Source organism: Aphis gossypii, chromosome 3, assembly GCF_020184175.1.
Source record: "Aphis gossypii isolate Hap1 chromosome 3, ASM2018417v2, whole genome shotgun sequence".
Lineage (NCBI taxonomy): Eukaryota > Metazoa > Arthropoda > Insecta > Hemiptera > Aphididae > Aphis > Aphis gossypii.
In genome coordinates, this window is record NC_065532.1 from 23878154 (window position 1) to 23905953 (window position 27800).

Consider the following 27800-nt stretch of genomic DNA (forward strand, 5'->3'; position numbering starts at 1 on the left):
ACATATATGTATTATAACTGTTAATTATGAGTAACAGCTAGCAATAAAAAATAATAACAATTAATTAATATAATATAACTATGTTATTATTTAGATTGAAGACTCTAATAGTTAATAACTGTTATGGTACACATTAAAATTATATTTAATTACATATTTTCTTTTTATGTAATTGTTAAAACAAATAGTGTTAAAAATATCTTTTCAGGTTATAGGTATCTCTACGTTTAAAAAAAAAAATGTTGTGTATTTATTTACATCTCCCATGTAATAATTGGCATGGCAACCTAAAAATAAATAAATAACGATTATTATTAATTTAATACTTAAAACTTTCTATTATTTAAAACGAAGTTTTATGTATTTTATCTTCCGTTTATTTACTCTATTTAAAATATTAATTATTAAATTTTGCAAATCCTAATTGATTACTAAGTTAATTTTATTTTCAATTCCAACACTATTTTATTTTTATCTATTATTATTAATTTTTTTTTAAATTATTTATTTAAAATACAGGTTATATAATGTTATATTATTAAAAGTCATAATAAATCATATACCTAACTATAAGTATTAATATTATAGTATAATAATTAATAAGAAAAAACAATAATTGTAAGGTAAAAATAAATACAAAATTCTGTTAAAATGTTTTATTTCTTTTTTAATTTTAATTTTTTGAGATTGTTGTTTTTGTCAACGTAGTTAAAACAGTTAAATGCATGTTTCAGTTCGAACCTTTCTCAAAATATCAACAAAATTAATAATTATTTAAATTTTCTTAACTATACATTTACATTATTCTTAATTGTAAATTATAAAGTCACATTTTCAATTTCCATTTTTTTAAAAATATAGGGAATCAGTTTATATGTCGATTTTTAGGTATGGGAACCAATAGTAACCTAACCAATTCGGATGCAATAAAATTTCAAGCTGCAAAGAAGGCGATGATGCCAATATGAAGTCGGTGTGAGCAGAATAGTCTAGATCCCCTTTTTCCAGGGGAATGGTGAGCAAATCCCCTTAATGAATTACAAAAAAATTATAATTTGTATTATTATTATTTTAATCATTTTTAGCATAGGTATAATATATTTGAAATTTAATAGATAACACTATACATATTTATACAATTCCATTTTGTTTCTAAATCGAAATATGAATCAATTAACACTAATACCAAACCATAACAGGTAGTTAGTATTCAAATAACAAAATGGAAATACTAAGATATATGCATGGTACATGGAGATCTTCTCTGTTCTGATTTACAAGCGTTTATTAAATGCGATGATAATTATTTATTATTATTGTTTTCAAATATGAAATCTGAACACACCATTAACATGTGTAAGCGAAGTGAGATGTATATGGCTTATATCCTGTATCCTGTCTACAGTTTATTTTGTATTTCTATTTATTTACTAGAATATAGTTTATTGCATGCGTATACGATTGATAAATTACTTTGTAGAATGAATCTGGAAACTGGAAATTATTTTCTATATTAAATAACCTTATAATAACAGTGATTTGTAGAGTAAATATTTGTTTAATTATGATGGTATGATAACACATACATAGCATACACAAATTACACATTATCCATAGATTAATCTTTTACAATTTTAATTTATTGAATGATAATAAACTTTACGTGTAGGTACTAGTTAGTATACTGCTATGACGAATCGAACTAAAATAATATAGGATCTAAAAATGTTTTATTTAAACCTGTGATAAAATTTAAAAAAATGTATTAATTAATACATAACTTATATGATATAATAGCACTTTTTGAATAGTAAAAGTAAGAGCAACGAATTGTAGGTAAATAATTGTTTAAAATAATTTCACATTATTTCAAAGTCACCATTATTTTATTAATGTAGTATATTATATTCTATAATCAAGGGTTTAAACTTTAAATAAATATACATTTTTATTAAAATCGCTAATTATAATTAAAGCAAAATTCATAAACTAGTATAGTATTATAAAGTTCAAAAGTGAAAAAATTAACTTTTTAGGTATTTTAAAAAATATGAACTAGAATTTAAAATATAAAAGGTCAAAGAACGGATAATATGATTGATTTCGTCTTATATAAGTTTATTAACCGCAAAAACTATTTATTACACGTGCATGTCGATGCCTGGTAAGTGGTATACAATTAATATAAGTGTTATATTTTTTTTATCAATAGAAACTATTTACTATTCCAAAGGCTTCGATCGAGCACACAAAAAAAAAATACTTCATGACTTAAATAGGTATGTATTTAATAGGATAATAGGTAAAAAAATATCAAAATATATTATATTATGATGTTTATTATATTTATATCAATTTATAATTTTTTTTTTGTATTGTAAAAATTATGATAAAAATCGGAGAAGTCGCTCTACTTGATAGTGAGTTTCAAGTGTAGGCCATTAAGAAAATCGCAGTAATGAATGTGTTGAATTTGAATCCAATGATGAATTTTCTACGAAAAACGGTTAGCGTATCATCTTTAATATATTTCTAAGGATAATTTATGATTTATTTATATTACTATGACTAATTTATTTTTGATAAAATCATATATAGGTATATTTACAAATTATAATATTACTCGTATATTCTACATTAAATATTATAAATAACTTGTAAATTTGCAAGTAAATACACCAATGTACCTAGAAGAGTAAATAGGATCGTGGTATAAATAGCTTAAAATAAGTTTAAATATTTTGAAAATTGTACATGTTCATATTTAATAAAACTAATATATAGTGGGATATTTAAAATTTCTACGGTTAATATATTTTGAGGAATATCAAAATATCAAAAACCATTAAACATTAAGTACTTATACGTTAGAAAATGCAAATCCAATAAATTCATTCACACAAAATGTGTAATACCTATTTTTTTCTCTAAAATTTTAATCATTACTTACTTAGGCTGTAATTCAAAAAATATAAATTGTAGAAATTTTAAATATTTAACAACTACTTAAATTATCATTTTCTATAGTTTTCTAAACAAAAACCATTTTCTTAACCATGATAAATTATAGAATATTTAGACAAATTTTAAATTTCTTTTAGGCATTTGATGCTGTTTGAAATTTTAGTATTTGTTTAGCTTTATTTATCTATAGATATCGATAAAAATTTGTCGTGGTCAAATAGCTTAAAAATTTAATTCAATATACTTCGTAATAAAATAATCTATTTGTATATTATTATTATACATAAAAATAAAATATTTAATTTATTTAATTTTAAGCTACTTTAAGTCTATTCTCAATTCACCCCTTTCTACGATATGCCAGATGTCTGTATTGACTTTTAAGTTAGTCAATACTGGTATCGACTTAATTAAATATAACTATTGATATTATAATAATTATTACAAATCCATATAAGATAAGTTTTTAGCAAACAATAGTTTAACCTTTAACCTATTATAAGAATAAATTACTAATAGTAGTATATACTAATAATATCAATGTATAATAAATTATATAGGCTGACTGGTATATTCCATACATTCGAAACTCAGAATGATTTTTCGTATACAATTATTTATCGTTGAATTCAAATTTAAAAAATCCAATACGAGTCCCTATAGAGATTCAATAAAAAAGTTAATTTAAATGTCTATAATAATAAATTGTAAAGTTACTTTCCCAGTTTTTTTAAATTAAATTTTTTTATTTTAGGTTTGTTAAATGGAAAATATTTTTAAATGGACTGCGACATCTAGAACATAACTAAAGAGTTAAAAGTTCAAGAGTTTTACACAAGATACATTTTTTAATAATCTTTTGAGAGAAAACAATCAAAATGAAAATAGGTATTTAGTATAGGTTAAAATATTAATTAGAATTTCGAAAAATATATATAACATTAAAAATAAATTATTCATGAGATGGTCCACCTTCATTTTTCTGTTTTTCTTTTGATGGTTTATAGAAAAAATAATAAAACATTTATAACTTTTCACTGAGTTATATATAGAATACCTAAATAAAATTCTAAACTGAAGCAAATTTCTTAATTGACAGTTTATGTTTAGGTATTTTTTACTTTTATTTCATCAGAGGAATACAAACCAAATTAAACACTCTAGAAGAGGAATACAATTATAAAAATACAAATTTAAATCAGAAAATATTTAAAATATTGAATATATACACTATATACAGGATGAGTTACAAATCATCAATCTCTTTTCCTTCTAATTCAGTTATTCAAAATTGGATTTTTGAGGTTTTTAATCGTTTTTGATTTATATCACCCTAAAGTATTTTTTAAAATCTAGAGGCACTCTACAGTTGAAGTATAAAAAATATTTATATTTGTATTTTTAACTTTGGTTTTCTTTAGTAAGATATAATCAAACATATTATGCAATAATATAATTGTATTTTATAAAAAATATAAGTACCTAATCAAACCATTGAACGCACAATATCTTTATATCTTTCATAAATTCATTTTTTTATAAATTGTTAAAAAATATGCATTTGAAATGTATGTATGATTAGTGATAGTTTTATATTTGAAATAATTTCATGGTACCCTCATCAGTTCAAGTAGTAATTCAAGATAATTTTTTTTAAAGTGTGATTATTTGATGAATCACCCTGTATAGTTTTACTAATTTATTAATACATTTTTAAATTCGATATCATATATTATAATATAAACACAAATATTCGTATTTAGCTATCTTAAATTATTAGTACTTACCACAGCTGCAACTGGTACAACTTACAATCACCATGAATAATATTATGAATTTAATATGTATAATATATTGCAGATTACAGTTATTTTTAGTTATCTAAGTTTTTAAAGGGAGAAGTCAAAATTTTCACTAAATTACAAATTTTTTATTTTTGTAATAATATTGAATGAATGCAAACAATAAAATCGATTCGTTAAAGATATATAATATGTAATATGTATACCATATTATATATGTACAATGTACAACCCTAACCCATCCTATCACATAAATCAAAGACCGTATACGTACTTTGATTGATGATTATCGTTTGAGACGATATATATTATTATAAACAGAGATAATTATTATTATTTCAAAATATATTCACTTGGTACCCTCCAACTTAACCTTGGATATACCACATGTGGCTAAAAAATACTAGTTTTGTTGTGTTATAGTTTTGCTTATATTTGTGCAGAAAATTCAAATTGATTATTGTTATTATTCATGTTTCATTTTTAAATATTTTATACTGAATGAATTGTAAGTTTGCCAAAGAATTTTTATATTTTTTTTTTGTGAATTATTCGTATTTCATCCTCATTATTGCTATAATCTATTACTTGTTAATTTTATCTCTTGAATATTTGAGCTTAAATAAATATATGATAGTTACAATTCACTACGGGACAAATTTTAATTAATATGACGGAAGTACTAAAATTTTCCAGTGACGGCTCGTGTGTAACGGGCAACAAGGCGGTTGCTCCTTCTAAAATTGTAACAAATTACTGATTAAGAAGTAGGATATTAATTTAAATATTGACAATTATACCTCGTATTATATTATTAATGAAAGTAAAAGAAATTTTCATTATTATGAAAATACTATCAGATAATCGGAGTTTAAAAATATAATACGTATGTCGTATAGTCTATAACAATATAGTTTAAATGGGTATAATACTCATCTGCGCGAGTATAGAATCAATAGGTAGATATAATATTTTGTTTTATTTGTCATTAAGATTTTTTCATAGAGTTTAGTACTGGGCGATGCTGACAATTTCTAGCCATAAATTTATATATTTATAATTATAATATTAAAATATGATCAAAATACAAAAACAAAGAGGTAGAGATTCGGTATAATACTGCCGCCGGAACGACACAAATAATCACCTGATGGCTGATATGCAGCGGACTACACTATACGTAATGGTTAAAAACTTAAAAGTATAGCGTTTATATTATATTATCATTGATTGTAAATAGTATTTAATAGTACCTATTTATAATCAATGATGTTAAATTCTTTTAATTATTATGATTATATTATGACTATATAATTATGTTCATTTTTCCATATGGTATTAATTTTGATTTATTAATAATCTTTTAAATTCATACATAATTATTTTTATCATTTTTTATTGTTCTCCCACTTTCAAAGTCCACGACTCACAAGCCGCTTCTGCTATTTACAAGCAGTAAGTATCTACCATAAAAACCAATGGTCTCAACACGCGGCACGCGAGCCTTTTCGGTGTGGCCCAAAATGAATATTTATTTCTTCAAACATTTTGATTTTGATTGTTTTAGTTAGTATTAAAATGAGTAAAAAAAAAAAGTGTTTTTCCCGCTAACTTTTGACGTAAATATATATGGCCTATATATATAAAATGTGTCCTAAGTATAATATATTAGACCACTGATATAAACAAACTACCTGTCAAATATCAGTGTACTAGAATCTTTTCCAAAGATATTATGATATTATACTATAGGTACAAGAAGATGAGACAGAAAATTTAAAGATGAATTATTAGCTTCCTCTAAAATAAAAGTGAATGGATACTCAAATTATGTGTTCGTTTGTATTTGTCAAACAATACCTGTACCTATGAAATAAAAATTACATTTTTTTTTTACAGTAAAGTCATTTAGTCAAAATAGTAATATTTATTTTATAACTTATAAAGGTATAATTTACTATAGAGACGTATAATTTGTGCCATACAAGTCTACAATAAGGTTTAATTAAGAGGCCCGTATGATCAAATATAGATATGATTGCGATTATGACAGGGTGTAATTGGAAGATAGAATTGAAAGGAACAATAGGGGAATTATAAGTAAAGAATAATATCGTTTACATCGGTTAAAATATTGATGGACAGTCGAAAAGAATCTACAGTCGCAGTGACAAGTCGCAAATTGATGTAGACTTGTAGAGTCGTAACTCGTAAAAATCACAAGAGAAAATTACGTATTTATATGTTTATTATAAATTAAAACCAATTAGATTATTTATTTTTACACTTTAGTTTAATCCTATAATTTGAGTTCAAACTTTAGAGATTTATAATGGATTATATTTTATAGAAAATCTTGGTGTTCAAGGTTTTGAGGTTAGCAAAGCAGGGTTATTTACTTTACTGGATCGCAATCACTATAGTTGTATGCGTTTCACTTTTAGTGTGACATCCTCTTAAATAGGCTATATTTTGTTCTCAAATACTCGGTAATAATATTAAAATGATTACAAATGTCTGTACAACAATGTAATTATTATATTGATATCACGCATTATATTATAATGATATTATATAATACGAATCATACCTAAGTAGGTCATTTTAAAATCGTATTCAAATATTAAATGATTATATTACCTATTTAGATAACATTTTTTTCCGATTATATATTTATTTGAATAATTATCTATTTAAAATTTTGCCTAACACTGGGACGAATGTATGATATATCTATAAGGCTATAATATGATTATCATCATTCATCAAGTTATGAAATCTCTATTAAAATAGTATTTTTAAATTAAAAACAAAAAAGCTAGGTTTTGTATTAAACTATTAACTGTATTTCACTAAAAAGTAAAAATATACAGCCTATTCTATGTAGATACAATTAAATGTTATAAGTACCTAAAAACCATTATTAATTACAAAATTACATACAAAAATACATATTACATATTTTTTTTTGTATAGTAAAAATTGTATAATAATTTCGGTTAATGTTGGTTTTAGCGAAACATCAAACAATCATGCAGATAATATGGATACTAATGATTGAGATGCAAATCCATGAATACCTAATTAATTTTCATCTCACAGCATAAAATCTCAACAGTGGTCAGATACAAACGTATGCAATGTTCTACATTTCTACTGTAGACTAACGACGGATGCAGTTTATCTTCATATCTCGACGTTTGATCATTTTCTCTGATCTTGCGTAGGTAATGCTAATATTAGATATACAAATAATTGAAATGTAGTATAAGGACTAAGAAATAATCAATAAATTAAATAGGTTATAAATTAAGCATGTAGGTAGTATGTACTATTTCCGCGAACTTTTGTGAAAACAGTTCCCGCGGCGTTGTCGGTTCAAACCGGGGAAAAAAAGGTAATACATAATATGTACTTACAGGTATTACCAACATAGTTTTTAAACAAACAATTTGATTTCAAATATTTGCGAGAACTAAATAATAATTTCAAATAAAGAATATGAAAATGAATTACGAATATAAATCGTAAAATAAAAATTAGTAGTGACAGGTACGTAGAAAACATACATGGTTTTAAAACCGGAATGCTAGATAATCGCTCCACTAAGAAGCTAAAACTTATAACTTATTATTAAATGTATATTCGATATAAATAATTGAGAAAAAATAATGTGATATTTTAATAATTATAAACAAATTGGTAAATATATGGATTAAAAGGGTTAATCAAAAATCAATATCGTAGTACTTTGGTATCTATACCTATCCGTTTGTATTTGTGTTGTTGTACGAGGTCAATATTTAGTATTTTAGTTCAATAGGTTATCAATTTAATACTTCATTTTTATCAAATAGTCTACTACCGAAATAGCATATTTAAGTACTAGTATAATGATTAAAGTGATAAAAGATAAGTGATAAAAAAAAACTCATTGTGATTTTTATAAGAATTTAATTATAGGTAATTTCAATGTCATTATTATTCAATAGAACGTAAAAAAAAAATCAGTTACAAACTTACAAAAATAAAATGTTAAATGAACGTGATTGTAGTATATTACTATAATTAAAGATGTAATAATGAAAAATGTTTTAATGAATTATTAAAAATAAAATTAAAATAACTAAAGATTATCTCAGTCTATGTAAAATATGATACATTTTTTAACCTAAAAGTGCTGTTTTGAGAAGCTTAAGTTTTAATAGTTTTAACATCAAAAAGTTATCTGGATCACCAATTGACGGAATGTCTTCTCTTTTTCTTGTATCCGTTGGATCCGAATCAATTGGTACCGATGCAACAAATACCACCGCAAGTAACAAACAACACAAAATCTGCAACTAATTTCAGCATTTTATAATATTATAATTGTTTTATTACTTATATTTCATGCATAATTTATAGATTTGTGATTCTAAATTCAAACAAACATATTTAAGCTTTCATTAAATGTTTAAATCTTTATAAAAGTGAAATATAAAATAAAATATCTAAATAAATAATAATATTTCATTAAATTACTCAAATATTAAGATAAATTAATATTTTATAATAACTTATACTTATACCTATATAAAATATAGCTGTATAAGTTTTATAACAGGATGTATGTGATAAAATGTGGTGAAACGCAAATTCAGGTTATCAGCAAACATTTTATTACTTTTTGCTTAAATAAATAATTAATAAATGTCAGTGTATTATATTATTTGAAGACTAAAAATATATTTCTAGTACACTTAACATAACTTGTGGGTAGCTTTGCACATTCTAGCTATTATATAGTTATCAATCTTAATTTTTAATATACGATAACATAAAATATGAGATAGAATCATATTATGATAACATATTTTGTAGATATTTGAATCATATAACAAGTATATTTTTTTGGAAAATCTATTTTTTTTGAGGGGGGGGGGTCAACCAAACCTATCATCTTCTCCTGACAATGCTATTAGCACTTCTCGTCACTTGTTAGTTAAATTATATTTACTTAGCGGCTAATGGTGTATAAAGCTTATAATAAAATGAGTCAAATAAACAATTACGTTAATGAATAGAAAAAATAACAGAAATCACATCTATAACTATAAAAACTAAATTGTTTTGAAAAGACGCCTAGGCTCAAGGCTGACTTGGTTATTTACAAAAAAGCGATTGTTGAAGTGGATTTAAGTAAAAGTAAATACGTTTAAATACAGTTTATAAATAGTGTTGTGAAATGTAAAATTTAACAATTTATTTTTATTTCTCTCCATAGGTAACATTGAAATTGTGCGTAAGATAGTTCATGTTATAGTTACTGGTTTAATGGTTAAAAGCTATTGATCACGAGAGGATTTAATCTATTATCCACCACGATATAAGGTACTTATATTTAAACTTTAATACATTTTTAAATGGTAAAATAATTTTTTATGTCCACTTGTACCTTGTACTTATACGATTTGATCGTTTATAGTTTTATATTATAACACGCGTGCTCATATGTCATAATCTGCTCTATTACCTATTATACATATATATATAAATAAAAAAATATTATCTACAATTGTATAATATAGTTTAAAAAAAATCGATGGATATTATATTATTATACAATGAATGGTATCCATAGATAGGTTTTATTGGTTCAAAATATTTTCCAGATAAATATGGTTTATGGCTATTTATTTTAATAAATAATTATTATATTAACTACTATATTATAGGCAAACGATTTTAATTAATGCACTAATAAAACTAAAAAACTAAAAATTGATAACAATATAGTTATTAACAGTTATACACCTACACCTATTTTATTACTGTACATCGTTTTACCAATTAGGTACTGGTTGTTTTTTAATAAGCTACATTTTTGGTTGAAAATGGAAAATGTTTGATTCACTATAAGCTCACAATGCAGTTGTAAATAACGGAATTTTTTTACAAACTAGTTCTGTTTGTTTATTATTTTGAACTATTTACTCAGGGTCGATGAGTAAAAATTAAGCAACGTAAATATTACTCGTTTTCGTGATAACTACTCTCTCTGCAACTGTCTTATTAATATTTTTCGTGATCTGTTAAGTAAACAAGCTTTTCAACTATTCCAAAAGTTGTTGACAATGACATGTAATGCAACGCTTAGATACAAATAATACATTCATGCATAAAAGCAATAAAACATTAATATTACAATACTTTCAGTTGCGCCATACAACCGTTTTAACGATTTTCGAATTTCTTTAGAAGTAATTTTATTGACATGGTATGACCTATATATTGTATTAAACACATGATTAATGATAACAAATAATTTGCAAAATAACTATTAATAAATCAAATAAACAATAATTGAATATAATAATGCTGCGTACCTACGATATATCTGGACTACGACACCTAGGTCTGGATTTATGATATTATATTTTATTATATTACCTATAAGTACTTATTATTAATTTAACAATTTTATTAAATAAAATCTAAATGATTTTTAATATATTTTGAAGACCCTATCGATTTTGTTATTTCTATACAACAAATAATAATGCTGTTTGTATTTATTCTAATATATTCATTAAATTGAAGGTTCGTAAAATGTTTTATTATTATTATAGTGTTTAGAAATTAACGCTTTTTTGATATCTACAATTTTAAATAGTATAACATTAAAAATATAATGCAAAATCGTAATTTTGGAATGATTGGAAAATTGAAATTTCATAACATATTTTACCATTAATATACATATGGGTATTAGTTATATATTGTATTGGCATAAAATTAAAATGTTTATAATACCTAATATATTAATACTGCAAATATTTTAGTTATACACTTTTTGGATGATAAAATATGTTTCATAATAATTCAGTCACGAATTTAATAGTTTATTGTTTGATTAAAATCGAGTACATATTCGAATAATAATAAATTAAAAAGTCAAGAGCATTTTTATTGTCGTTTTTACATCATTTACGCAGAAAAATAATCAGCTCAGGTATTAGGTAATAAAAAAGATTAATCAAATATTGATAAATACTATCAAGTGGAATAATTCCGTATTTTATTATTATTTTTTTTTTTGCAAATCTACATTTGTTTTTTATTTTATCTTATTACTGGCTATACAAATATGAATACAATAAACACTTATTTCATAAATAAATTAGAACAAAAGAAAAATATCTATTTATAGTTATCTAATGTGCATTATTATTAATATAATAATATTCTACTAGGTGAGTATATATATTATATATAAATATATTATATATATATATATATATATATATATATATATATATATTATATATATATATATAGAGAGAGAGAGAGAGAGAGAGAGAGGGATAGATGTTTATAGAGATTATGTAATTTAATTTTTTTATACCTATACTACGTATACATTTATATTATAAAATTATTATGTAAAATTTGGCTAAAGTGATAATGTATTAATTATTTATAACATAAATATATTTCAAAGATGGAAATGATTAATTCGTACGGCTCTAATGAATATTGTGAGTGTGACTCTAGTAAACACTTAACACTACAAAGTAGGTACAGTGTAGATATGGCTATGTTCATTCATTTTACATAATTATTAATGTTCTAGACTTATATGTTATATCATAGTTCATTTTATTCAAATTAAACATATTTTAGATTCTGAGCGAAGCGATGAATGTATTGATTTTACAATGCATGTTCTTATTATTTTTGCCTGAAAACACTTTTTCTGGTAGAAAAAATGCTTTGATCATGAATGTTTCTTATAAAAAATTGGATCTAATTGTAAATATTGAAAATTCTTAATTTTTTTAAAAATAATTATTGGGGAAAATCCACGAAAATACGAATATTGAAATGTACTATGATTAAGTTGACCATCTTCATGCAGAATTGTTTTCATCGTATTCAATGTTTTATCATTGAGTTCAAAGTTTATGCATCCATTAAAGTTTCTGATTAATATTAAGATACACTTCATTCTTACTGCGCAACAAAGCAGTTATCTACTTTCGTCCTTTTAAAAAATAATAATAATAATAATAAACCAAATAAGAGTTATACTTTATATTTTTATTAATTTTCGTGGTTTGTAAAAAAATAATTAATTTATACAATATTTAACGTTTAGGTTATAGTAGTAAAAATTAAATCTTATACTTATACGTCTAAGCAGGGTCGAATATTAACTTTTTAACATCCGGAGAAAATGAATAATATACGCCCATTTCAGGGAGATTACCAGAATTAGTTTTTTTTTACTAAAAGTCTATCACACTCTCACATTAGTGTGAGTAACAATCATTTATAAAGCCTCTCGTAGTATACTAGACCAACAAATTATTTACCATTAATAATTTTTACAATTTTAACTTGAAACCAAAAAAATTTTATTTTTAAACTAAAATCTGTCGTCAATATTTTTAAGTTTTAGGTCTAGAAAAAATAAAATTGATGGTTATAGTATATATGAGTTACCTATTTATTAATACATTTAAATTATCTATTGCTTATTTTTATTACAAAACGCTTTGTGTAAAGTAAATTAACACTATTTGTACTTTTTTAATATTTGTTACAAATAAAACTTAATATGTATAGGTTATATTAATATAGGTACCTATGGTACGAAAAAAATACGATGAAACATAAATATAGCTTATGGATTAAATGATTACATTCTATACATTTTCCAAATTTCCAAAATTTTAAACTTAATATTCAAAACTTTTTTGACTTTGATTGCAGAAAAATTATTAATAACTGAATCAAAATCAACTATCTTTGTTGTAAATTTTTCAATTGACAGTAGTGACAAGTTAGTGAGTCTGTTTTAGTTCATCGTTGATCCTAAATATGTTTTAATTAATTCGAATTTAGTGAAACTACGTTCACATGATGCGATAGTAAAAGACAATGTTAGATACAAATGAATAGCAATACAAATATTTAGGAGTATGTCAGTTATGTTAGTATATTCGTGTACTAACTTCAAAATGTTTAATAGATTTTGATTTTTAAGGTCAGGTAATACACCTAATGTAAGATTTTTAAAATTAAATATAAAGTTTAAATATTTTATTAATAGACCTGCAGTGACAGTTATCACGCGATAAACTTCCCCTTGTACAGTTGTACACAATACACATTAACCAATGATGTACTCGTACGATAATATACCCTCTCGCGGACAGTCCATAGATATTAAATCTTCGTGTACGCTTTTTCCACGTCGATGCGTACCTATTTTGTCCATGTTAATTAATGTTATTACTTATTACGATTAAAAATTAAATTAAATTATTTTATTTATTTTATTCTCATACTAATGAGTAATGAATACATATTTGTTTTAAAATATTATTTTGTAGTTATGACTTTTGTTTCTAAGTCCATTTTAAATTTAATTAGTGTTGATGAAACTTTAAAAATACGCGGCCCACAAAAATTATACGCCTAGGGATAAACCTCCGTCCCCCCCTTTGATGTAGCCCTGCGTCTTAAGTCTTAACTACCTACTTTAGGCGCGAATAAGATTATTTAAGTGGTTAAATAAATAACTAAGTTATAAATATTTATAATTAATATATTTTAGATTTTCTATATACTTGCATGCGTATTTAATAGTTAACGTATTCAATTATTAATGAAAACGTTTGAAAATTTCACACCAATTTCACTTTAAATAGAAAACAGTGTGATAATAATATATTTAAACTTAGAAATAAAATAGTTTCAGAATGAAAACATAAATGGAGTAAATTTAATTTCATATTGTTTTAGATTATTATTACTAGACGATAGCATATGAGTCTATAAATTAATCTTAAAAATGCTTAATCGAATGAATAAGCGTTCTTTTAATAAACAAAAATATCATACATAAATTGAAATATCGAAAATTTTCTTAATAGTTAATACTAAGTAGCTATATACAATATAATATTTGATATAAACTGAAGTAGGTATTTAATAATTTAATTTTTTTCTATAGATAAACAATGCATTATACTTACTATTGTTTTGTACGACATATCGGCGGTCAGTGATCAGTTATTCGTTTTTCAGAAAAAATAAACTTAACCTCTTCTCAGTCAGATGGCTAGCGAAGAAAGAAGTTACGGTGAAATTACTACCACTGCTTATATACCTAGGTTCTCAACATACTCATATGCGACATATATATATATAATACACTCATTACTTACATTTACAAATATATTACCACTAGCAACAAGATGACCTTGCTGGTTTTAACTGACTGGTCAATTCTATAGATTTTTCATCTCTCCTCTTTCTTTATTATTCATTTCATGTGTGCGCCGCAGTTAATGCATTAGTAACAGTAAGTAAAAGAAATTTAATTAGTACAGAAAATTGGCTAAGAGAATATCAAGTCTATGCTAATATATATTAATAGATTTTAGGTAATATTTATGAAATCACTATAAACTCTAAAATTATAGTTAATAATCTAATAAAAAATACATTTATAATACTATATATTATATATGTGCATAAAAAACACACATATAAGTATGTATTTCGTAATATAGATATTGAGAACATATTTGAATGTTTTTATTGTTAAAAAATAATGGAGTAAAATTGAAACTGGCTGGTAAACTAATAAATGAAATCTCAAACAAACTATATTACAAAATAGAAGCTCATAATTATTAAAATAAGACAAAATTTATTTTTAAAAAACTAAATGTCTGGAGTCTAACGTCTAAGAGCTGTAGAATTTAAATATTTATAAATGATAATAAGCATCCGGCGTTATGTAAACTTATAAAACAATTGATGAGAAAAAAATGTACACGAGCCGCGGACACAGTGATTTGTTAAATATTATATTATTCTAAACACATTATAGTAATCACTTATGATGTGTTACGTACTATGTTCAATGTTGTAATAATATAATTGAAATTTTGGATGAGAGATGAGACGACCAGTTTTTTTTCTAACAAATAAAATACTTTTTTTTTTGAAGCTGGTTTCTTTGAGTTTCGAGGCTGTAGAATCCATTAGAGTGATTTTTAGTCCAAACACGTTTGAGAAATGTTAATTTTTGATAAATTTAATTCTTTACTATTATGGCAGCTGGTTGAAAATCTAGAAGTAAAGAATTATTGTATTAGACTTATTAATATAGAAAATATGTACTATGAGTTTAACATTATTATAACTACTAAGTACTGACTATAGGTATATTTCAATATTTACATTTTTACATATCCAAATATTATCTAGACTTAGAGGTAAATACATTTCTGAGTGTTATACAATATGCATTATGCATCTAAAACTTAAATTGGTTATAGTATAATTGTCTATGGAATATCATTATATTTTATAATTGACTATTTTGTGTGTTATATAACTAACCAAAATATTAAAAACACAGGGATTTATTAAGATTAGTAGGTACCAAAACCAATTTTATGACCTTACCAAATTGATTATTTGATTAATCACTAATGGTATAGAATTGAGGTTTTTGCATTAGATATTATACCAAGATTGAATAAAAAGTCAAGCAACTTTCAAATTTTCCATTATGTATGATAAAAATGAAATAATTAACTATAGGTATTTTTTTTTTTTTATCATATTAGCCATTTCTATAAATAATAATTATAATTTCAAAAGTATTAATTAATAATGTACCTACCGATAAGTTAAGCGAATTAAATTTTTAATATTATTACGATGTCCTTAGTCCTAAAACAATCAAATGATATCGTTATCTTTAAAAGTTTAAACATAAATATTATATCTATCTATTACACCTTCATATTTAATGTATAGATATATTATTGTTATTCAAGTCGGTAATACCTCTCTAATTAGTAAAAAAAAAGTAACACTAAACTGTTGAAATTATTATTATCAGACACTTGGATATTTAATCTGGACACTGGATATTAAAACTATAAAACAAAATAAAATATAAATGGTTTAATTCTTTTAAATTAGAAGATAGAATTTTTACCCAAGTACTATTAATATTTATTAGTTAAGTAGTCATTTATTATAATTAAAAAGTTATTTAATTATTTTAATTCCATACAAATATACGATTAAATTGAATTATTAAAATTGTCTTTTAAATCAAAACAACATTATTTATAATATTATAAACCAATGTAATGTTTATAAACTTTCAAATTATAATTAATTTGCAGATACATATTTTGTGATCTATGAGCTTCGTTTAGTCTCAATTTTTAAAATGTTATAGGGAGGCGTGCCTGTATCTTTTTAAATCATACTTATTGTCATATTGAACATTTGAACAGCTGTAAACATCATGGTAAAGAATAGTGATATAGCAGGGATACGTATCTACCTAACTACTTATTTTTATCGATTATTCATATTTTATATTAAGTAGTTCTAGCTTATAGAATAAGTGTTATTAATAAGTATTGCATTTATTTAATACCTGAGATTTAATTTTACAATATTTTTTAAATGTTTAATAAAATTAGGTGCATAATTATGTCACGATAGGCTCAAAATTGATAATATAGTACGACTTATAAGTACTGATTGTCGCATGCATATACTAGTATGATGACAGACTTAGGAATGTAGAAATGAATATCATTGTCATATAAGGTATAGGTAATGCTATTATAGACAAAAGTATTTAATATCCTTTTTAAAAAATTAAAAAATATTTAATCTAAGAAAAAAAATATTGGAATGATATTGTTGATTACTTAAATCATAAAATGTTCAACGCACATTCGTTTTAACCACCAGTTCATTCGTCTATTAAATTAAAATCCATTGATGTGTATTAAATCGTCAATAATATGAAAACGATTTTTACCACATTTTTTATAATTATAAAGATATAAATTATAGAAACTTAAAAACTTTTACTATTATGTTTGTGCATATTATTATTTTTTAATAATGTATATAATACATTTTTTAAAACATTTAGACTAATTTTAAAAACTATTTATACCTCTATCCATAATCCTATTCCCATAGTTCTATAGTTCATTGGTACGTCGGTTTATTGACTATTATATGTTAATGATAATATACATAATACGGAAGTTTGATTTATAACATATTCCTCAACATTAAGTTTTAAAGCTTCTAAAGTAGCTTTTAGAATATATACTAAATACCGTATGCTTAACTGACACCTATCTAAAGCTCCGGCTAGTTTTAGTGTAATAAAATTAATTTTTCCCCGGCATTTTTCTGGAGGGAGCTCTATTTCTAATGAAATATTCATCTCTTATTCTGATGAATCACTACTTTCTGGACCCTTATTTTCTGAAATATTATCAAATTTAATAAAATTTAATGACGAAGTTGATGGACGATCTTTATTATAATTATCTTTTCTATTTGGTTCATTGAACTTTCGTTGAATGTTCCAATTTTCTTTTACTGTTCCTTTAATGTCTTTACCTAAGAGACGTCCTGGAAAAATAGTTAACGATACTCCAGAAAGAGTGGAGAAGCATATGGAACAATACAATAATGCAACATTAACATTAGATGAAGATCAAAAACAATTTATACTAAAATGTGTACCTACAAGAACATCGGAAAATTTATCCAGATTGTAAAAAAAGTACTTTATTATGTACAACAATATTAACTTTCTTTATTCTATAGGATTTTTTTTTTTATGATAAAAATGTTCCATTTTTTAAATAGATTTATAAATTATAAACATAATTATTAATTATTATTCTATAACATTGTTTATTTTTACTATGTTACTCGTATTTCCAAAAATATAGTGTTTTTTTACAATCAAGTCCATATACTTTATGAACCATTGAAGATATTAAAAAATGTAATATTATAAAAGTTATAGGAAATTTAACTTACTTTAAAATATATAGTATAAAAAAATATCGATATTTGTAAAGATTGACGAAATATTTACGAGAATGTGGAAAATTTTCGTAAATATTAAAAAATTTAAAGAGTTCAAACTTAAACTACAAGTCAGCACGGGTTAACCTTAACCGATTGGTTTTTTTATACATATACGCACACATTTAGGGGGTAAGACCAAACATTTTTTAAAATCAAAAATTAAAGAATACCCTAATACATATAGGTATAATAAATTACAATATATGATGTATGTATATCTTTTTGCAAAAAATAAGTTATTAATATTTATATAGATTATAGATAAATTATAGAATATTAATAGAAATAGAGGTACCTAAACATATCTTTCCGTTCAGTATCATTTTTGTATAAAATGAGCAACGACTTTTGGAATTAAAATTTAACATATTATACATTATTATGATCTGCTCAATTAAAAGCTATACTGGAAACTTACTATACAACAGTCAAACTTCCTCAGTTTTTAACATATATTTACGATATATTACATTTTTATATCTATATATTTTTTTATTTCGTTGTTGTTATGTAATAATTGTTTGTTTAAAAAATAAAAATGTTTGCATTTATTTATAATTTACTTGTTGTACTTGACACACTTATATAATATACAAATAAACGTTTGTTACAACTTAAAATTAAAAATTAAAAATAGTAGTTCGTTAGGAAGATTGGCATGTATTGTATACAGCGAAGTCGATTATAACTGACAGCTGTTTAATGTTTTAATATTAAATTCTTTGCAGGATGATTCACAAAGCATACTTATACCCTTTAATATCTTTAATTTTTCAGTTATTCAAAATCTGATTTTTGATATTTTAAGATCATATTTTCAAATGATCGAGATATTTTTGTACTAGTACCCAATGGAAATAATATATACTATTTTCATATTATGAGAAGTTTTTCTTCTACTGTGAATTATTTATAGTGTTTCAAAATCAACATTTGGATAAGTAGTTTTAAATTATTTAACTTTGTATACTATAAATACCCTGTATGTTAATGAGTTAAGAATCTACGGAGACTATATATAGTAATTAGAACATTATAGTAATTAATATTAATCTATATAGACATATATAATTTGAAAAATGGTGTTAATATAATAAATACTAGATCCAATATTATATCTATTTTATATTTTTGTAAAATCATTTCTCAGAACTTTAATCCTTAGTACAAACATTTTAATAACTAGGTATAAAACAATTAGTTCAAATTTTGAATTAGGTATATTAGGATTATTCATCAAATAAATAATGATTTACAATAAAAGAAGGGTTTTTGTTTAAAAAACAGCTTTTATCTTCACAGGACACTACTTAAGTAGTATTAAAATATTATACATGGTGTTTAAGAATGTTTAAAAATTCCAAAAATAAAAATAAATTCATTGTTGAATTAAATAATAGGTGTGAGCATGTTTAATGAATCATCTTGAATATTATGTATGAATATTAAACATAAAAAGTGTAACCTTTTTACTACTTTTTATCAGCCAACTCGTTACTCGTTAGCCAAACCGTATATTTTTCGCTTCACACTTTATGTAAAAAAACATTAACAGATTGTGTTATTAATATATAATATATTATAGGTATTATGAATTTATTAATGATTATAAAAACCATGTCCATTACCGTTATTGGTGTAAAGATAATTTTTACCATTGACGTGTTAATATGATTATAATATACCTAATAATCATATTACAATAATTATTATAAAACACGTTGACAGTGAAAGTGATTAATCAAACTGCTTATGATTTTGGACAAATAAAGGTAGGTACCATTGTCCATTAGTTAATATTTTTTTCAATCGTACATCCTTGACACCAGAATATGGTCGTTCAAGTTCAAATTATATTAATCTGGTGACAAAAATAACACGTGGCTGAACTGTTTCCTAAAAATGTCTATCAAAAACAATTACATTGTTCTTACTTTGTATAACCATATACAATTTTAGACATTTTAGCAAATTTGAATGAAAATCAAGGTATACACTAAACTAAACATTGATAAAAATCAATCTTTGTCTTGACCATATAAAATTAATAAACACCGTTGCGACCCAGAAACTTACATTTTACATTTATATATATATATATATATATGGGTCTATAACTATGGCTAATTGCTAACTGTATGCTCGTATTCATGAATTAATATATTGATAACTCATTAACGATACACTGATTACAGATGGTATGTATATTAAATAATATATAATACCTAGGTATTATATTCTTTACATAGGCGAAACTAGACAATTTTATTAAGACAGGCCAAGTGCTAAATATGAAAAAAAATCTACATTTTTAATTTTACTAACAACTAAGTCAGTATGATACTATGATATCCAGCCAGTATTAGGTCAGGCCATGGATATAAATCTTAAATTTTTAGGAACGTAGTTGCATTGAGTAATTGAATAGATTTTTAACTAATTACCAGTACTTTTAAAAATTAAAAATTACATTTTCTTTAAAAGTATATTATATGAGATCTTCTTCATATTCCTCTTTAATTAAATGTCTACTGTTAATTCTAATAGTCTAGTCATAAATTTATTAACAGCCTTTACAAATATTCTTTCTTCGTATATATGTCTAACAACTATTTGTGTCCTTACTAAAATTTATTAAATGCATTTATCAAGTGTTGAAATGTGTATCATGCAATATGTTTTTAATATCGGCCGTTTTTGGTATATATGATGTAATTTTAGTAAAATCGTTTTTTTGTATTATTAATGATATTATCTAGATAGTCAATCTCATATACATGTTGTCATATGCATAAACATACCAATGAATATTTTTATAACTACAACCTTAAAATATACCTCTGATATTTATGCAAAACTCAATGACTACGATTACAAATTAGGTAGTCATACCATGGGTAAAGTTACCAAACTTGTACAATTAATTCTTAAGTATAAGTTGTTAAGTATCATTAAATCATTACTCATTACAATAATGGTTACATTTACATAGAAAATGAGTACAAAAATTTGATTTTTATAAACCAGTGATTTATATAATGACGTGGTAATACTCTGCATAAATGGGTTTTGAATGTTTTGATTCATTTATGTTTATTTGTTTAACTTTCAATGCCCTATTTTTATGCGATTTTTGTACTTGGTCTTTATGACGTAGTTAATATTATTATATATAAACGATTTAATAGATTGTATATATATAGAACATTTTATTTTTAATTTAATTGTAATATACTAATATAATATAGTGTGACCAATAATAATTTGGTAGTTTTAATAGGTATTTACATTATTATTTTAAATTAAAATAATATGCATACCTAATTTTAACACCTTGATTATGATTTATAAAACATTTTATATAATATTTTACATCCAAATTAATTATTGTAGAGTTGTATAGGTAAAGGATTTAGTTAATTATACGCATAATAAAATATCAAAATCACAATCTATAGATATATTCAAAAATTTCTGTTATTTCAATGGTTGTCTCCTGTACTTAAGTCTAAACAGAAAGGTTAGGTTAGGTATTCAGACAGTTTTCTCGCTTGTGGATTTGCAGGGAAAAGGCAAAATAATTTATTCACAAAAATTAAAACCATAACCTAATTATTTGTTTTTATTCAAGTCTTAAACTCAGTGCGTGAGTAACTTAAAAACAAAGTTTAGGTACTGATTTATCATTAAGTAAATCATATCAATTATCAAGTACATAAGAGAACAATTAAAAAGGTACCATAACTTGCTTGAAAAATATAATGTGATGATAAGCTTGTAATCTTAATTCATGAAATAATATTTTTAGGTTTTTTTTATTATCCGGCAGATAATACAATAATGTCGTAATATTATACACTAGGAGAAATGTTAAATAAATGTATTATAAGGATAAAAGTATTTTTATCTTATATTAAACGTATCGATGGTTATCGTTTGCGCATCATCATTATTCCGCCAGGTAAAAAATTTGGTTGGTAATTTGCGTAGTCTAACAATATATTATAATAGAATAATAGATTGTTTGATGATACGATAGGATGATAAACTGCAGATAATATGATGAGAGTATGTATCAGATTCAAAAAGAATTAAACTTAAAACAGTTTTAAATTAATACTTAAAATTTTTTTTAATAATTTCAGGAATGTAAATAATGCAATTTGTGAATCTAGTCAAAATAAAATTAAAGTAAGAAAATTAAATTTCATTTTAATAATTTTTCAATATTTTTTTTAAAACATAGCGAAGCGTGAACATTGTATATGATCAAATGTATTGCATTCTTTCTTTATTTTATATAATTTATAAAGATTTTCACTATTGGAATATCAAAAGAGAGAGAACATTAATGACTTTAATGACCCTTTCGCTAAATGTTGAGTGCCCCTTGCCCTTCTAAAATTTCTAAAATTATGCCACTGGTAGTCGGTAAAGTACAACAATAGTTATTATAAAAAAATAAATATTAAAATTAAAAAATAAACATAACAATTCAAGTGTAAAAAAGTGGTACAGCTAGCATACATGTAAATCTTTCTTTTATATTTTTTTCTAAATATTATGATGTAATCAATTAGTAATTTTGTTGTGTATACTATACAGTATGCATGTTTCAACATTGAATATGTGGTCTGACAATGACTTGTATTGTTTTATGTATAATATGGTATTATGATGTACAAAATAATGTTTTTATCAGTTTGGTAAGCTAAAATCTCGTTGTACTAGTAGTTAGTACTACAAAACATATTGACTATATGGTTATATTATATTAAGATAATAATTTAATAATATGACACATAATATTTTATTATTCACAAAATCTAGTTTTGAATTTATAGGTTAAGTTCTAGTACAAAGAATTTTTACTGTTAGTCGTCATTTAATAGCTCGAGACCATAATACTCGTATAGGTACACATATTATGTATTACGTGCAAAAGTGCACGTGCAACACTAACTAAATGTAAATTTATTAAAAAATATTATAAATTTATAAAATGATTTCAAGTATCTAATAATATAGTAGTAATAGTACTTAAATTTATGTATAAAACTATAAACACTATTATTATATTTTTATATAGTGATAATAATATGACAGTTATTTATTTATTTTATATAATTAAATACATGATATTTACCGATAATAAAATCATGAGACTTTTCGTATTATTAATTATTATATTATAAGTCAAACAACTTGGGATCAACCACAAATAAAAATAAAACATATTTTATTTATACTACATATTCAAAAATGAAGTCACAATCTAAATATAATATGATCTAATATGAAGTCTCACTTCTCCTTTAGTTTTTAATTATTATGTATGTCATATTAAATTGTGACTTCTCTCTTTTTATAGATTATATAAATAAAAATATTTATATAATCTAAATTGCTGAATTTTGGGGCAAGTTAGCTAAAGTAAGAACAAAAAAGATTAAATATAAAATTTATCGCTAAAATAACTTAATCAATAAAATAAAAATATATAAATTATGTAACTTTAAATTTAAACTATGTAAAAAGTTTGCTTATTGTAAAAAAAATAAATTATGTAACCATTATGTAAGGGACAATATACGTAAATTATGTAAATATTAATTGTTGTTGATAAATTGTAATTTTATTTAATTGTTCTAAAATGAACGATTCAGAAGAACTCTTATAAAAGTTTAAGTCTTTTAAATCGTTTCATATTGTTAAACTTGGCATAATATGATAGTCTTTCAGGTCAATTCATATTATAATGTATTACATTATTTTTATCACATTATTTGAATTAAAAATAAATAATATAATAATTTAAAATTATATATTTTGATATATTTTTTCATATTTCTATACTAAGAGATGAATTCTCATAAGTTGCATACTTAATAATAATAATAATAATATTTATTAATATTAAAAAACAATAATAGAAGCAACATTATAAAATTAATATATAAAAATCGTATTAAGTTTTTTGATTCTCTCTTTAAAAGCTAGGCGTGTGCTACAGAGAGAGAGTTCAATACATTAAAATACACACTAAATTAAGATCCAAAATACAGTAATAAGAGAAAGAAAGAGAAAAAAAAATTATATACTTATGCATATACTATCTCCATGTTCCAAATAATACAAACCAAATTTGGTTATCAATGGTGTATTTTGTCCATTGATTTGTTTTAATATTACAGTGGAATGACTGAATGATTTTAAGTAAAATTATATTTTTCATCAAATTAATTACCTTAATAATTATTTATCTGATCTTGTCGTTATTAAAGGTATCGAAGAATAAAATAAAATTTCTTTATACAAATACCTAGTTCTAATTGTAATCATATTATTACAGTTAACTAAACACAAATTATTACATACATAAGAATTAAGATATGCGTTAGGTGGACCTATGATATTATTAAATTATTATTTGTAAGTAAGTAGGTAGGTAATTACACTTATTTGATACTTATTATATAATTTATAGTGATTATAAGTTAAAATTTAATCAAAAACAAATTATACATTAACTGAAGTTTTGACTTACTCCAACTTAGTCAATTTTTTAATTACAAAAAGACTTTTTGTACAAAAATGATTAAAAAAAAAATTGTATTAAGTAGATGCCAAAAGGCAGTAGAAGTTTTTGTCAAGCCAATAATCTCAAAATATTCATTTTACCTATACATCAGTAAAAAAAAATAATAAAAATAAATGTTTGGGAGGTAACTCAAACAACCTCCTCGTGGACTCTCCTGATATGTATAGTGATAAATAAAATGTAACCTCAACTCGAACGTCTGATACTCTGTATCATAAACATAGGCCGCAACTCACCAACACCGGATAAATAACGGATATCAAAGTGATCACTATATCTTTCAAAAACTCTAAACGTTTAATCTTAATAAATGTATTATTTGCTTACGATAGATTGTTGTATAGACAGTGAATGAGCAGTTTTTTTGTTAAATATATTGTTAGTACCTACTTCGTAAGCATTCGTGTAAGTGTTAAAATTAATTTTACAAACACTTTTGTAAAAGTGATGTGTGCATTTTATTTATACAGCAATAATGTAGATTTTTAAGATAAATGGTTAGTGATAATAATATGTCATGTACTCGTGTAAAATAAATCATATAGAATAAGTGAAAAAAAATTGAATCAACAAATCAACCAATTTATTAAAATTATATAATTATTTTCATTTATTGTTATGTATACTATATTTTAACGGTTATTGACAACTTTAAATATTTCTGGCTACATATATAAAATGTATAAAATATTAATTTTGGTGCAAATAATACGTCATATAACCTCGAAAGAGGTAAAAATTTGTCCGAAAAGACGGAAAATGTGTATCTCGGTACTTCTTTTAATTCCCTAAAACTCTAATTTCAATACAAGATAATCCATTTGAAATATTTGTAGAAGTACCCTGAAATCGTGATCAAGCTGCATGTATATATTATAATATACATTTTAATACAAAATCAATACATTGCCCCTAAAAATCTTGTGCACGCCATTGATTTCATGAATATGAAATAATACTAAATCATATATGTACCTCTATATCGGTTATCGGCTATAAACTTATAATATTGAAATATTTAATGTTCTTCAATGTTATCGGACGCCTTTATTTTATAATAGATAGACAAAATAGTACACACATAAAAAGTGAATGTAGCAAAATAGTGCCTTGAAATAATTAATTCAATCAATGCTAACTTCATTTTCTGCTTAAGGGGCTGAAGCATACCATGTTTTAAGGAGAAGTATTTAGGCTTTTCATATTACATGAACATTTCGGCTGTATCAATGTATGAAAAGTAAACGAACATTAGTGTGTGTAATCCGTTATCGCATTTTTTTATATAAGGATCTATAAAGGATCGTGTCTTAAGGAGAAATAATATAGGCAATTTAACATGACGGTATTATTGACTTGTCAGTGTGTATAAAATACATAAATATACGGAAGAATGTAATTGGTAATTGCAATCGCTTAATATTTATTAAAGTTGTATATGTCTACATATTGCCTACTTAAAATGACTTTTAATAGTGATTTTATATTAAATCATATTACTACTATACGTCTATATACACAACTCCACAAGAAAATGTTGTAATATCCATACATGTGCGTGCAGTATTTTAACCGTAAAGCGAGCCTTAACCATGTAAAATAATATACTAAATTTACAAATTTAAAATGCTTATTGCTTGTCGTTTAAAAATTGAAATTATATATAATAGCCTTACAAGGTGTCCTATTTAATATCCATGTATTAAAAATTGATAATACGTGTAGGTAAAATCATTCTAACGTTAAAGTTAGCAACATAAAATGGTTTGGTGAACGTAAATTTGGTATGTTGTACCCGTACCCCACGTGTACGTTTGTAAGTCAAAGACAATTATTATTATATTATACATAATATTTGTTATTTACACATAGATACTCATTACTCACGTGACGTCCTAATTAGCGCGTGTTTGACTTTGAATAATTGCGATTCGTTGAACCATAGAATCGTTTGATATGTTGTGCAATAATAATGTACATCGACATGTATAGTGATTTCGGTGAAAGGTATGTAAAACGATTGTCAAAATAAATACACCATGTAATGATAATAAAATAATAATATTATAGTCCTCGAGTGTGATGTGGTTGTCTGCTGGAATCATCACACTCCGGGTGACTCTTGTAAGTTCAAAAGGGTGTACAGTGTACACTGTACAGGACTATTCTAGCGGTTTATACCAATCGTTTGTTACACAATGTGTGTAACTCATGACTATTCCTCGGCTGCTAATGTGCTTAATTTGACACTGTTGGCTGAGCATAAACGTTCCGCGGGAATATCCTTCTCGAATGGGTTTTTAATTAATAAAGTGGATTCATCTTCTCTTCGTCTTGTCATAAGGTTCTTCGGCGTACAGCTTGTAAATCAACCGTTCCATTTACTATTTCTCTTACCGTTACCAACTACTAACTATTATACTCGTGCAACGAAACCGTTTGACGGTTATAATATCGTGTCTTGCGTCGATTCGGAATCTCTCTTTTCTAACGCCTAC

General features: G+C 23.9%; 1 long non-coding RNA gene across 3 annotated transcripts; it reads right to left on the minus strand.

Annotated features, from left to right (window-relative positions):
- Positions 1-8700: 8700 nt before the first annotated feature.
- LOC126550667 (uncharacterized) lies at positions 8701-27204 on the minus strand. Of its 3 annotated transcripts, XR_007604747.1 has the most exons (4): positions 19120-19134; positions 15680-15896; positions 14792-15072; positions 8701-9109 (listed from the first exon to the last, which is right to left on the minus strand). It is a non-coding gene; the product is annotated as an uncharacterized LOC126550667 (long non-coding RNA). The 3 variants fall into 3 exon arrangements; XR_007604746.1 differs by lacking the exon at positions 19120-19134 and adding an exon at positions 27190-27204 and having other exon boundaries at positions 14792-15896; XR_007604745.1 differs by having other exon boundaries at positions 14792-15896.
- Positions 27205-27800: the final 596 nt, after the last annotated feature.